Below are 6,263 nucleotides of genomic sequence, written 5' to 3'. Positions count from 1 at the left end.
GAACTGTAAAAATTTTTAGAACCCACTCCTGATACATTCCTAACCTGAATAGTAAACTAGACTGCAATCTAAAATATATTTTCTTAAAACCAGATTTCATAAATTTCAACAAAGCTTTTAACTGAATGTAAAATTTATCCAACTCTGGGAAAGGGAGTCATAGAGAGGCATATCCTAATCCTGTATTTGTCATGATGAGTTCAGAAATAGCTGTGAGAAGATTATGCCACAAAATTCCAACATCTACTGGTGCAGTTTTCTTCTCAGATGGAAGTGATACAGCTTCATTCAGTTAAAGGCGGCCTTAGAAAGTCCTTGCCTATGCAGTGTGATGGTTCCTCACCTGTTTTGGCCAATGTCCATGCAAATAAGGAAACAATGATTCCACTGGTCTGTTCATCTAACAGTGGAATGTTAAAGGACTAGTGTCTTGCCAGACAAAGCATTTGGCAGCCCTTACTTGAGACTATAGAACTAAATGGAAGGTTCAAAATGGTAGTCACCATCCTTTGGTCAACTGGAACAAGAAAGCAGGGTTTCAGTCATGTGAATACGACCACCTTAATTTTTTTTAAACACCCCCAACCCCAAGGAAGGGCAGAATGCCTGCCAGGAAGATGAGTACTGTACAACAAAGACAATCTAGCTTTGCCCAGCACATCTTTACTTTTGTTTTCCTTCTTTTTGGTATGGTGGTTACAAGACTGTGAGCCTGTAAAGAAAATGGCCAGAATTCCATGCCCCACAAATGCTAGAAATAATTCCAGAAACGCATATATTATGAAGTACTTTATAAAGTGAGCTATGACTTCAAATAAGCATGGCTTTCATAACTTACGATTTTCATTGTGTTAAATAATAGGCTTATTTTAAAAATGGGAAGGCCACTACACAATGAATCACTGTCACAGTTGAATTTAACACAATGCATAATTCCAGTTGGGGTAAGTATCTTTTAGTTTAGGGTATCATGCAAACCCAGGAAATGGGGCCACATAAGCCATAGGTATGTTCTATAGGCATATTACCCTAAGCTGTTATGAAATGTTTAGATTTGACTTAGCATGTTGTATAACTCAGCTACTATGGTTTTCAGATTCTAAGGTATACTTAGCACTATCTGTGAGTCTAACCAATTGTGAATTATTCAAGAAACTATGATTTCACAAATCATGACTTTAGATGAGGCTGAATCCAGGAAAAGCCCCCTCCTCTAAGATACGTACATACGCACACACACACTTAAGAATGTGTTTATGTTCATTTTTTTTCAGAGACTGTGCTACAAAACTATAATTCCATGCTTACCTAGAAGTGATTTCCACCGAATACAATGGGACTTATTCATGAGTAAACATACGTAAGATTGTGAGGCTTAACCAGTTTCGTTCTGCATTTCTGGTGGGGAGATTTGTCATATGATCACTCAGAACTAAGTTCTGAGCTGTGCTGCCTTCCTCTTGAGAATGACGCGTCTGTGTACAAGTGACTTCAGTAGGAGGCCTCAACAGTTGACTAATACTAGTACAAGGCACGAAGTTTTGCACACCATCAAAATCCAAACCAAATGAACCCAGGTATATTTGGAGGAAAGGCAGGTTGTCTGTTTGGAGTCTTAAGTAGATCAAAGCTACAAAACTCCATACAACCACTAGATCACTGTTTCTCAACCTTGGAAGCTTGAAGATGGGTGGACTTCAACTCCCAGAATCCCCCACCCATCTTCAAGCTACCAAGATTGAGAAACACTGCACTAGATGGTATCAATGAGATGTACAGATGTAAACTTGGATCATCCCAATTTTGCAGCTGGGATCTAGTAGGGCCCACAGGAGAAAGGCTTCATGAATACACAAACTTCGCCGTTTCTCCTCCTGCCTGGCTAAGCATGAAAGGTTCAAGTCAGCCAAGAGAACTGAGCCACCTCAGAACGTTCCAGCCTCAACTGGGTGGCCTTTTGTCAAATATGCGGCTTCTTCAGCCCTGCTTTGCCCCGATGCAAGTCAGTAGACCAGGAATCAAGGGCTCATATGCACTGCAGCACGGAGAACTTCCACAGATCAAGGGGCCCTGTGGGCAAGCCGCATCTGCGTCCACTACAGTGTGTTTGTTTGTTTGTTTGCTCCCTTGCAAAGGCAGGGCCAGGCTGTCAATTTTCCAAACCTTCTTTTCCCCTCCTCTCCCCCTCCCCAACCACGGGAGGAAAAAAAAATAATGCCCTTTCCGATATATTGGGATACAACTGTCACCTACCCCGCCTCCATCCGCAGCTGAGCCTAACTGTAGGACATTAACTACGGGAAAGGCAGAAACGGATCCAAAATTAATCCCGACGCGGCTACTATTCCGCCCCCTCTTTTTTTTTTTTTTTTCCCTGCCTTTTTGCAAACGAAGCCTAGTCGTGAACAATAGAGTGGCTGTGTGCCATCGGCCTTTCCCCTTCCACCAACAGAAGCCCTGCGTGGAATTCCGCCGGGCTCCAACAAGCCGCGAAGACGCTCTGCGTGTCCCCATTCCGAACCCTCCCGTGGGTGGCTGGAGGCCGGGGGGGGGGGGGGGTCACGTGCCTGTCTAGTCCAGGGGCCCCGTCTAGCGGCGTTCATTCCTTGTGTCCGGAGGCCGTGGTGTCCTAGGCCACCCCTCGCAAGCTCGCTTGTTGCAAAAGCAGCCAAAATCAGAACTAAGCGGGCTGGGATCATTTGCCTCCCTCTTGTTGTTTTTTTTTTCCCCCGCCCGCCTCCTTCTCCTCCTGCTTCGTTTTGTCAAAGCAGCGTCGGAGCAAAGGAGGCTCCCGTTGCTTTTGGAGCTTGAAAACAAAGCCCCCTTAACCAGCTCCAGGCGTTTTAGCGGGTCTGGGAGGGATCGCGACCAGCTGGGGCTCGACCTCACCGCTCTTGCTACGGAGGGAAGGCGGAAGACAGAGATCCCCATCCAGATTGAATTTCGTTTTTATAAAGGGCACCTTTCTTTCCCCCCCCCCCCCCCGGCAATCGGGCTCTTCCAAAATGGAGGACAAGAGCGAGCGTGTTTGGGGGAAACTAGGTGTACCTACTGCGGGAGGAAGGAATGCGCAATTTGGATAAAGGGGAGGCTTTCTTGATACGGCGCCAGCTTCCTCCAAAAGGTCGCAATGGGCATGCAAATGAGCGGCACGGCTGCTGCATCGCCCATTTGGCAACGCCTCAATCGGAGACATGCGCATTTTAGTTTGGCTCGCACAACTACCGCCGCCGAGAGCTCTGGAAAACACCGAGTTGTGCAAGAGTACAACCATCAATCACAGTCCTACCCCTTCTATGAAATACAATTTTATCCTTTCTGAAAATGTGCCCTCGGGGACTCTAGTAGCTGTTTCGATTTGCTTTCCGCCTACTTTTTTTTTTTTTTCTTCATCTGCGCTTTTGGGCCGATTTCTGCCTTTTGGTTGAGTGCCTGAGAGAGAAGATGCGAAGACTCCCCGGGGGCTCCTAAAAGCCAAAGAGGGGGGTGGGTGCAGATTGTAGAAGGTGAATCTGCAACCTAGTATCCTTGCGTCGCGCACGGAGAGGAGGGCAGCCCGTGCAATCGGTAAGATTGGTCTTGACCCATCTAGTTACAAACACCTAATTCCTCCCTCCCTCTTTTTATTGGGTGGGTGGGGGCTTCGGCTTGGAATTCTTTTTGGACTTGGTTACAAACAGATATGAACCGACCTCGTGTGTTGTGAAGGATGTCCAATCTAGAAGTCAAACTACTGAACCCTCCCCTGATGGATATTTATCCAAAGCCTTCCTGAAAAGCAGACTTGCAACAAAAGCAAATCAGCTGTAACCCCCACTCCTCTTCCTTTCCCATCCCGTAGGCTTGTAGCAATTCTTGGCCAGGGCAGAAGGGAAGATAGGAGGGAGCTTCTTTTAACTTAATACAATTTCGTATTTAGAGGATTCCTGTCTTTCCCCCACAGAACTTTATTACATTTTTTATCCTGCCTTTATTAACTTAATAAATAACTCAAGGGGGTGAACATACGTAATCCTCACAACAAGCCTGTTGAAGTGCTTTGGGCTGACTCAACTGGCCCAAAGTCACCCAGCAGACTTTCGTGCCTAAAATTGGACTAGAACTCAGAGTCTTATGGTTTTTAGCCTAGTACCTTTATCCACTACTAGCCCAAACTGCCTTCAACATTGCAGTGCTTTTCCATGGACCTATAGCCAGCCTTGATGACTTGGATAACAAGATAATGAAAGGCAATCACTGCTTATTTGATTGGAGAGATGTAGCTTTAAGTTTCAGGCTGCAATGGGAGAATTGTGGCTCAGAGCCAAAGAGGAAGCTGTGTTGCTGTTGAAACTTTGACAGTCAGCATAATAGCGACAAAGCCAGTCTTCTAATTCAAAGCAACAGGATGTGTCACTTTGGCATAGAGAAAAAGTTCACGGGCCTAATATAAACATCTATCTTGAGAACCAAGGGAGGGGGCAGGACAGAAAGGTAGCCAGTCAGGACTCTTGCTAATTGCTATTTCCATGCAATTTAGTCACAACTTAAAATGGAAACAATGTTTTCCTTTAAAACAAAAGGCAGAAGAAGAAACCTTAAAAGTAAAGAATTTCTGGGTTATGATGGAAGACACATTTTGGAAATCGTGGGGCAAGCTAGTGTTTATAGAACTTCCTCTGCAGCTAAACATGTTTCACTCAAGGGGTTGCTTTGTTTTACTTTTTGCTTTAGGGAGAATCACTAAGGCCACACCTCCTGAACCACCACCTCCTGCGGAAGGGGGGATTAGCCCTTCCCTCTTTACTGCAGAGTTGGGTTTTTCAGGAACTCCCTAGCTCAGGAATTTCTGCCACTTTTTAAAATGTTTTCCTAGTGTACATGTACATCTTGTATGTCAAAAATCCTAAAGCACTTTAGCTTGGAGCAAGAGATAACATGTTAAAAATAATTTTGGTCTTTTAAAAAAACTTCCAAAATGGGAAGAAAACACTACAGAGCAAATAACAGAATTTCATAGAAAGAACAAAGCAGAGAATAGAATAGGTCATGTTGATGCTGTCATCTGTATGTAATGTTTAAAAAGCTTCAGCAATCATTTAAAAGGTTCATTCATTGTGACTAGCTCCTTAATGGATCAGAGGAAATGGAAAGTCACATGGTTACAGAAAACCTTCATACAACAAATGCTGTCTAGTTATAGCTAATTTTAATTTATGACAGTGATACAATGCATGGCAATCTTCTTTCTCACCTATACCCGGTCTCTTGACAATTTCCTTGTCAACAGAAGCAAGATGATGGAGGGATAAACCAGATTATTTTGAAAAATAGTTTTAAATAGGAAAATCTGCAAGTTAAGGATCTTTGTAGAACATTTGCTATAATGCATTTAATTATATATTTCCATCAAAACTACTTCTTGTGATATATCCATAAAGTAATGAACACTAAGAACTGAAAGGTATTTTGAAAATTGTCTGATCCAATATCTACCTTCACAATACAAGCATAAAGCTTAGTCTGATGCACGTTTGCTGAGAAACAACATCAACGGGGGCTTATTCCTAAAAGGCAGATTCAGGATGGTATTATTACATTGCTTGTTTAGCCTCTTGGGCTACTCTCTTATTCTGTAAATTCCAATAAAATAGAATCAGTGTGGACTGATGCCATCTTAAAGAACTTTATTTTAAAAACAAAAAATGTGTATTGTACATGTATTCATTCCAAACTGCAGTCTGTATTATGGTACTGACAAGCAAATCTCAAAATAGTGAAGATACTCAGCTGTTGAAATCCAGATGCATAGCAGAACCCTAAAAAACGTAGCTTTCTTTATACTCCCATCCTGAATAGAAACTGTAGTACTCACACCAAATACAAGCCCAAAGGCCAAGAGGGCTGTTTTAAAATGCCTCCTCCCATCTGTTTTTCAATGGGCCAAATGTGTAAATGCTACTGGCTGCTGGTAACCTGTAGTACAATGGACTGGGGCCACCTCTTCATTCATACTACAAAAGCATTGAAACATCAACAATGTGCTGTTTGTTTGTATTTCCAGCCAGAGGGGCCTGTGTGTTGATTCTCCCTGTTGATCTGATCAACTAGCAGGCATTTTACCACACCCAGATCTCATGAAAATGCAAATGTCACTTCTGTAAATGTAGTAAAAATAATAATTGCATCCAACCACTACCAGGAGGAATACAGTTCAGTCCAATCGCTCTGCGATTAGTAACTATTTTAGGAGGTGGAGAAGGCAACCATTGACATTCTACACC

This window comes from Pantherophis guttatus, chromosome 1 (genome assembly GCF_059756535.1).
Source record: "Pantherophis guttatus breed Tessera chromosome 1, ASM5975653v1, whole genome shotgun sequence".
Classification (NCBI taxonomy): Eukaryota; Metazoa; Chordata; class Lepidosauria; order Squamata; family Colubridae; genus Pantherophis; species Pantherophis guttatus.
The sequence above is the reverse complement of the archived record's forward strand: the minus strand, read 5'-3'. Positions refer to the sequence as shown.